At 31.7% G+C, this 8772-nt stretch overlaps 1 non-coding gene and 1 pseudogene across 1 annotated transcript; both read right to left on the reverse strand.

The window, feature by feature from the left end:
- Positions 1-687: 687 nt before the first annotated feature.
- On the reverse strand, positions 688-1508 carry LOC143578589 (uncharacterized; annotated as a pseudogene).
- Positions 1509-7912: 6404 nt separating this feature from the next.
- On the reverse strand, positions 7913-7993 carry TRNAS-GCU (transfer RNA serine (anticodon GCU)). Its single transcript has one exon. It is a non-coding gene; the product is annotated as a tRNA-Ser (tRNA).
- Positions 7994-8772: the final 779 nt, after the last annotated feature.

The following is an 8772-nucleotide window of genomic DNA, read 5'->3' on the forward strand; positions in this document are numbered from 1 at the left end:
TATCACATGCAAAACCAAAACCGAACAATAATTTCAGTTTTTACGAAAAAATATATGGCAACTTTATAGAATAGTAACCAGGTTTTAAAAGTGTTCCAATTAGGTCACTTAACTTTTAAAAAATGTTTTAATTAAGTCACTCAACTTTCATACTTTATTAAATTAAAGGTTTTAACATGTTTTTTTAACCTTTTTTCTTTTTTGTTTCACATATGAAATCTTTTTGTCTTTTTTTAATATTGACATTGAGTGGCGACGTGAATTTTATTTTTTATTTTTGAATTTTAATATAATTAACGTTTTTTAAAATTTTCTAAATTTAACTACATATATTTCAAATTCTGACCCCCACATCTTATCTTCCACTTCTTTATTGACGCACAAAAAAAATGGTGAGACTTTATTTGAAGATTTAGTGACCCGATTTGGAAAAATATGCATGAGTGACCTAATTAAAACACTTTTGAAACCTAGTTACTATTCTATGAGATATTCCAGGAAATTATAAAACCAAACCGACGATTTTTGTTTCAGCTTGGTACTTTCAATTTTTTTGATTTTGGATCGGTTTTTTCGCATTGCACACCTTAAATGCACCATAACTCCATAAGGTGAACCAAGATAAAGACTTTATAGTAAGATTCAACAGTTAAAAAAAATGAAAAACATAAATTACTAACAGTTAAAACTACTACAACAAACCAACTTATAAAATTTACAAATTACAACCAAAACACAAATCACAAAATTCAAATATTCATTCTTTTTTATTTGAATTATCATTACCAATTAAAACCTCCCAAATCTCAGCAAAAACCTCAAATATCACCTTATGATGTTCTTCATCATTCAACTTATTAAAACACTCCACCAAATTCTCAAGCTCTTCCACTCCAAACAACTCCTTTTCCACTATCATATCCACCATCGAAACCCGAAAATCCTCATACGGGTCACTCGAATCCTTCGCCACCGCCACCACATCCGCTTTCGCCACGTTTTCGCATCCGGATTCATCAGAATTCGACGAAATTGACCGTCTTGAAAACAGAGTGTTTCTTGATTTCTGATCATCTTGATCATCTTCACTACTCCACCAATTGTAATAATAATTATCTGTAATTGATGAGAAACTTGGGTTGCTTGGTCTTCTCCGGTGATGGGTTTTCTTTTTCTTGTCTGTTTTCGATGGTTTTTCGTGAACAGGGGAAACAGAGTGTTTACTCCGGCGGCCGGAATTCGGTGGGATTTGAGTGTTTTTTTGGCGGGAAAATTGGGGTTTTGGTTTTTGTGGTGGTGGGGGTTGTGGTTTGGGTTGGGGAGAAGAGTTCGATGAGGCGGCGTGGGTTTCGACGATGGTCTGAGACATCGGAGGTAGCGTTTGGTATGCAGGAATTGAAGGTGTATTGGAGGAATTTGGAGATTTGGGATTTGAAGGGGTTTTGATTTTGATTTTCCATTTTTGGGGAGTTTTGTGATTTGAGGTGCATGTGATTATGGAATATGTAGTAGTTTAAAGTTTAAACGTTTAAATAGTTGGAATAATATATTTTTTAAAATATTTTAAAAGAAAGATTATGTTTAAGCCTTTAAGACGGACTAGATGTACTAGTCTCGTTGTGGAGGCCAAAACATGATGAGTACCGTCTCCATCCTCGTTTTACTCTTTGTTTTGGTTGAGTTTGTTGTGTACACGTCGGGGGGGGGGGGGGGGGGGATATGAGGTTATTCAATCATGTTTTTTTGTATTTTAATTTATATTAAAAATTTTAAAAATGAACAATTATTGAAAGAGTTTATTGGAATACTAGTAATTGCTGACTGGAATGCAATGTATCTAAAACACATCCGGTTGTGCTTAGTTATCACATAAATTTTAGATTATTATGTTTAACATGTTAATATGGAATGACACGTCAACCTGTTTAACTAGACTTGTCGATACTTCAACCTGATAAAGCTATTTATTATCACACTCAAACTTGTTTTATCACGTCTAGAAGTTGATTACAACTTCTTTACAACTTGATGATCGTTTTGACTTGTTTATATACAGTTGAAGTTCATTTATCATCTTTTTCTCCCTAATATATATTTTCTCAAAATATTAGAAAAATATAAAGTTTAACTAAAATTGTGTTTTAATGCAAAAAAATATAAAGAAATATTAGAAAAATATGGTTATTTATTATTTTTAAAAGGTGCAAAAGAAAAAGGATAAAAGGGTTTCACATATCCTACAAGGGAGATATATGATTAGCATCTTATAATGCTTAGATGTTGGTTGTCAGTAAGGATCAAATGTTCAAATGGTGTCTAAACAAACTCATATAGTCATATGTTGGATGTGATGACGAGGTAAATCGACAACAATGGGTTTCTATGGGGTTTGTAACACCTTAATCAGCTACCATATTAATCGTGTACATGATTATGTGAGAGATAATGAGCTTGTAAGAAATGTTTCGTCTCAAATACCATTAACGTGTTTCGAGCCCTTTACTTGATGACAAACGAGTCTCACATTTAACATACTTTAGTTGAAGCTGTAGCATTTGAAAAGTCTCGACCTATGTAGCTAAAAACAAAATGTGACTTAAGTGATTAACAAAACAAATAATATCAATTGATAGAGGAGAATGATGCTAAATATATTGATTTTTTTTTTACATAATCTTTGACCTAGCGGCATCAAAATTAACTAACAATTTAGTAATTAACAAATTAAAATTTCACTGAAAGATTGAAAATACTAAAGGCATGTAAGAACTGCTAGACAGTTGTTATGTAAGAAAAGAATGTTAATTTTATTTAATCATTTTTGCATTAAATATTTATTGAATTAACTTTTTTGCTGTTTCCATCCAAATTATTTGTCCATATTTCAACAAATCATATAAAAGTAACTTTAAACAAGGTGTACCTAGTGCAATAATACTTGTACCTCCAGATAGAAAGTAATCAAATTGCAAATTATTTATTCTTTTTGTGTTTTAGGTATCCTCTTGTGCCTTCCATGGGTTATTTTGTTATGGATAATTGTTGTTTCATTTTCATGATTTTAAAGTTATAGTTAGACATATGGTCATTATTATATTATTAATTAAAGTAAAAAAGAGAATATAATGTTTTTCTTAATATTGATATAATACTCTTTACATTATCTTTTAATATATATGTTTTGAGATTTATATACTCGAGAAATAAAGATAATCAGGAGGATCAGTGGTCCATTAATAATCCAAATAATTGTTAAAAAATGTTTTAAGAGATTTATAAATCATGCAAAATTATGTTTAGTTGTATGTGTTTCTAAATGTCCGAGGTTAATCAAATATAATAGAAAAGAAGAAATTATAAGTGACATTCTTTTTGGTATAAAATAAGTTTTCATTATGTTTAAAAAAACACCCTTTATGTTTACATTATATTGCAATTTTACAAATCAAAATCATTGCCAGGTGTAGATTTATGATTGAGCAACAAAATCTATATGTAATAGTGGCTTGGGGCTACAATTTTTGCTTGCTCATATCTTCTCTTTCTAGAGAGAGTAGGTGGGTATCCCTCTTTTAAGGATCTTTGTATTTTAAAACTTGTTTTAAGTTTTGAAATCGTTTTCAGTTTATTTTTGGTGTATTCAGGGTACCAAGTATAACTACTATCGGTATACCGAGGGTTCTTTGAGTGTGAGTTTGTTTGTGTGTGGTGTGGAGACGATGCTTGCATGAGAACTGGCAAAATTGTATGGAGAAGGTTATGTTTACTTATCATAGTAATCGAGTTTAGGGTCGGTAGTAATGGGGATCAGAGTTGTGTGTGAACGTGAATGCACAAAAAGTACCTAACCATGTCAGGCAATCAAGTGATTAGCACGTGCATGTAGTAAATCCCCATACACGCCAATAGTAAATAGGCTACGCATAGACATGCATGAAAGCTCAACTATCAGCTACGAGCCAATAGCAGATGGAACACGCATATATGCGCAAACATAAAGTAAAGGCACAATGATAAACGAAACCCAAGATAAAAATTGGAATGTGATTATGTGAATATAATCCATAGGATGGAATTATTATAGAGGTATTGGTAATGTATAAAATTTTGACCATGTTTAAGTTATATTAGATGCTAGAAAACAATTTAACTTTAGTGCAAAAGTGGGCTAGGCATTAGTTTAGAAGAGACTAAGACGAGTTTATGTGGTTTTCGCCCTTTCAAAATTGTTTTGGGCTGACTACACGCAACTAAACATTTTGATTACCGTAAACTTATGTTAAACGCGTCTTGTAGAAACGAAACTTGTTTGTTATTTACCTTACCCATGAAAAATAATGAAAACATGGTGTTTAAATAGACGATATCATTGTTGTTGAAACCGGACCGGACCGGCCGGTCGAACCGGTACAACCGGGATTCGGTCTACCGACCGGTCCGGTTCACATAGTTCGCTCGGCTGACAGGGAACCGGCCGGTCCGAACCGGTTCAGCCGGTCGAACCGGAAAACCGGACCGGTTGAACCGGTTTTCTAAGAAAAAAATATTTTTTTTTTTGAAAAAATCATTTTTTAAGCTTGATCCGTTATTTTTTGACCAAATTTGTTCGGCCGGTCTGACCAGTTCGACCGGTTGACCGGTGAACCGATAGACCATCCGGTTCGATATCCGGTCCGATTATGAAAACATTGGACAATTACAAAATGACCTATCTAAAATGTTATTTTGGCTCAATCATATAGTCATCATCATATGAAAAAAAGATCATATGAAAAAAGAGAGCATCTTTCAAAGTGTTAGATATTCCAAAACACTCTCACAAGTCACAACCACCATCACACATGATTCCTTAATTTAACAACTTTTCATTTGTCTCCTTTTAATAATACAAATATGGATAAAAAATAAGTTTGGGAGAGAAATATTAATGACTTTTTGTTATTTATTTATCACGAGACTTAAGTGGTGGGAAAAGTTCATGTACATTTTAATCTTAATATGAGAATGTAGGAAATAATACCAATGTATAAAAAAATGAGAACGTAAAAAACAATACCGACTACAATACCAATCTACATAAACAATTATTTATAATAACAAAGAAAAGAACCTAAAAATTACAATAAAAGAATCAAAATCAAGAACAAAAAAATAACAACATATACTACCAAATACTTATAACAGAAAAAGAAAACATCTAATAATAATAACAAAATATCAATCAGCAAATGCTTATAACGTCTCATAATCGAAAATTAACAAATACGAACAAAAAATAACAACAAACACCTATAAAAATAAACCTAATAATAACAACAAATTGGTTCTCACTGTTTTCATGTTAAGAGTAAAACGTATTTGATCATGTTTCCTTAAGTGGTTATTGGAGAAAGCCTTTATTTTCTTTACATTAAAAATTGGTTTATTGGATTTTAATAATCCCTATTGAATGATATTGGCCGATAAAAATCCATATTCATTTTCTCGCCACTGGCGGTCCCAAAATCAAAAAAGTTGGCCCCCAATGATCCCCCGTTAAAAATGACTTAACGACGTTACACTTTTTTCCAAATTTCATACTAATTTTTGAGGGCTATTAATATGAAAGAAGATATGAGTTAACTGATATAAAACTAAGCTCGAAACGATGATCCAAACGACTTAATTTTGGTTAGCTGTAAGTTCAAACACCACAATTGAAGTATGTTTCGTCATTTTGGAGCACCGTTTCGAATGAAGTTTTACATCAATCAACTCGTATCCTCTTCACGATCAAAAACCCTAAAACATTGGTTTGAAATTCAGAAAAAACTATAAAGCCGTTAAGTCATTTTTAACGGGGAACCACTGGGGGCTAACTTTTTTTTTTTAAATATGGGACCGCTAGTGATAATAAAATGAATATGGATTATTATCGACCAATACCATTTAATAGAGATTATTAAATCCAATATTCCTAAAAAATTAATTGATAGGTTTTTTGAGGAACTACATTTTAGATTGGTCCACCCACAAAAATATGATAATTAAATAATTAACTTTAATGTTTTCATAACCGGATCAACCGTCGAGTTAACTGTCTTACTAAGTCACCAGCCGAACCAATTTTAAAACCCGATAAGTGAAGTTGTACCTCCGACTCTTCGAGGGTAAGTTTGTAAAAAGCCAATTACGTACTTTATAAAGATTTGACTTCATGTTGACATGGGGAGATACTTGAAAATCTATCAAAATGTCGATTGAGCTAAAGCAACAAAAACATAAAGATAAATCAAGAAATGGAAAACTAAGTTAATCTTACCGGTTTAGTCCTAACCAAAACCATGGCAGTAGTACGGGTTATAATATGAAAATTGTAAATGTGATAAGATGTTTTTAACTTTAAAATATGTTTAGAACGAATTTGATTTCGGTGTTGGGCTAGACCGAATAAACCAAGAACCAATATATGAAATATATATATGGTTATTTTAGCGGCATCAAATTCAAGGTTATTTAGGTTTTGAATATATATTTAAGACAAATTGAAAAGTTATTATATACACTAGCTTGAGTTTAAGAGTTAAGAGGCGCGGAGTGAACACGCAATCACTATTATAACTATGATATCGTGAGTTTTCTGTCTTATCATATTGTAAATTACGTAATAGGCGAAATACTTTAGTTAATCACGAACTACACATGATTCGGAAAGATATCTAGTCATATAATAATTCCAAGTGCTACTTATATTCAACTTAGTACGAGTCGTTATTATACATAGTTTCACAAACAAATGTTTTTCAAATTCCATATTTGAACACAACCAAATATATAAGTACTTCTTACACACATTGGAAGGTTGAAGTACGAATGACGAGGATAATGATATTAATCAAACTTAGGGATAAATACCACATATTGCGGGGGCTTGGTTTGAATCTCTAAACATAGATAAATGAAATATGTCACGACGATATATTCAGAAATCAAGAAAAAAATATGTCGTCGTAAGCATGAACCTTAAAAAAATGTTTAACGAAGGAACTAAGTTGTGTAAAACAGTCGCCTACCCAGATTTAGCATTTAAAAATGGAATATTGGATTTTAATAATCCCTATTGAATTATATTGGCCAATAATAATCCCCATTCATTTTATCGTCACTGGCGGTCCCAAATTCAAAAAAGTTTGCCCCCAATGGTCCCCAGTTAAAAAGAACTTAACGACGTTATACTTTTTTTCGAATTTCAAACTAACTTTTTAGGGCTATTAATCGGAAGGAAGATACGAGTCCAATGATATAAAACTTAGCTCCAAACAATGATTCAAACGACTTGATTTTGGTTAATTGTAAGTTCAAACACCCGAATTGAAGCATTGTTTTGTCATTTTGAAGCACTGTTTCGAACTAAGTTTTACACCAATCGACTCGGATCCTCCTAACGATCAAAAGCCCTAAAACATTGGTTTGAATTCAGAGAAAACTATAACGCCGTTAAGTCATAAACGAGGGACCATTGGGGCCCAACTTTTTTGAATTTGGGACCGCCAGTGACGATAAAATGAATAGGGATTATTATCGGTCAATACTATTCAATAGTGATTATTAAAATCCAATATTTCTTTAAAAATCCTGTTTCCATTCCCATTTTCTGAAACCATCTCAAAAAAATCAGTACCACATGATCAATAATAGTAAAAGTTATTATGTTTGTATGTTTATAATGAGTTCGAAGTTGTAAAACTAATTTAATAAAAATGCTTGGGTTTGAAATATTCTTTAAAACTGTTTGGGTTTAAATAATTCTTTGAAAAAGGGGTCTTTAAAAAGTATTTCTTTAATAAAATATTGTTGATTTTCTTTTCATATATAAACTGCATTTTTTTATATAAATATAAACAAAATAAACTTAAAATTAAAAAAATATATTCGACGCCTGAGAGATTCAAACTCTCACGGGAAACCCCATGTACTTAGCAGGCACACGCCTTAACCACTCGGCCAAAGCGTCTTTGTTTTTATTACTCTATATTCCAAAATAGTTATACAATGTTATTCTGTATAAGTTATTCTAAACCTTCTTAACCTAATGGCCAATACAGTGCTGTGCTCCACTCAAACTCGCATTATTAAAACATCATCAAAAGGTTTCTTTCTTTCTTTTTTTTTATTATTATAACATGTGTAGGGTTGTTACTTTTATTCGAAACCCAACCCGATAATATTTGAACACAAACCCAAACTAACCCCAACGGAAAACCCAAACCCGAGAAAATGCCAACCTGAACCGAAGTAATTATGGTTGGTCTCTTGGGTTCGAGTCAATCGGAAAAACCCGAATAAACAATTTCTTGGAAAACATGATATTATTTGTTATTAGGTATATACGTCATAGGTACACCGTATACGAAACACTCTACACATTCCACATGTTCTCATCTTACCTATGGTTGATTGACTATTTATTATTTGCATATATTTTCTATTTATGGTTAATAACAACGTAATCAAAAAATATGTTGCTTTATCGAGTTATGTTAGTTTAATATTGGGTTATTTTTGTAACGAGTAAAGAAAAATATGTAATATGTTGTTTTAATTATAGCTTTATAGTTTTCTTTTTTCAAAATATCTTTTTATTATTCTTTTTGTTTTCTTAGATACCCGATTAAAACATTTCGAAAAAACCGTGAGAGACTTGGGTTGGATTTGAGGACTAGTTTTTAAACGTTGAAACCCGAGAACCCGACCCGAAAAACAAACCCGAAGAACACCCCTAAACATGTGATA

Source organism: Bidens hawaiensis, unplaced genomic scaffold (genome assembly GCF_021521415.1).
Source record: "Bidens hawaiensis isolate Kalapana, Puna unplaced genomic scaffold, B.hawaiensis_p1.1 tig00029297_1, whole genome shotgun sequence".
Classification (NCBI taxonomy): Eukaryota; Viridiplantae; Streptophyta; class Magnoliopsida; order Asterales; family Asteraceae; genus Bidens; species Bidens hawaiensis.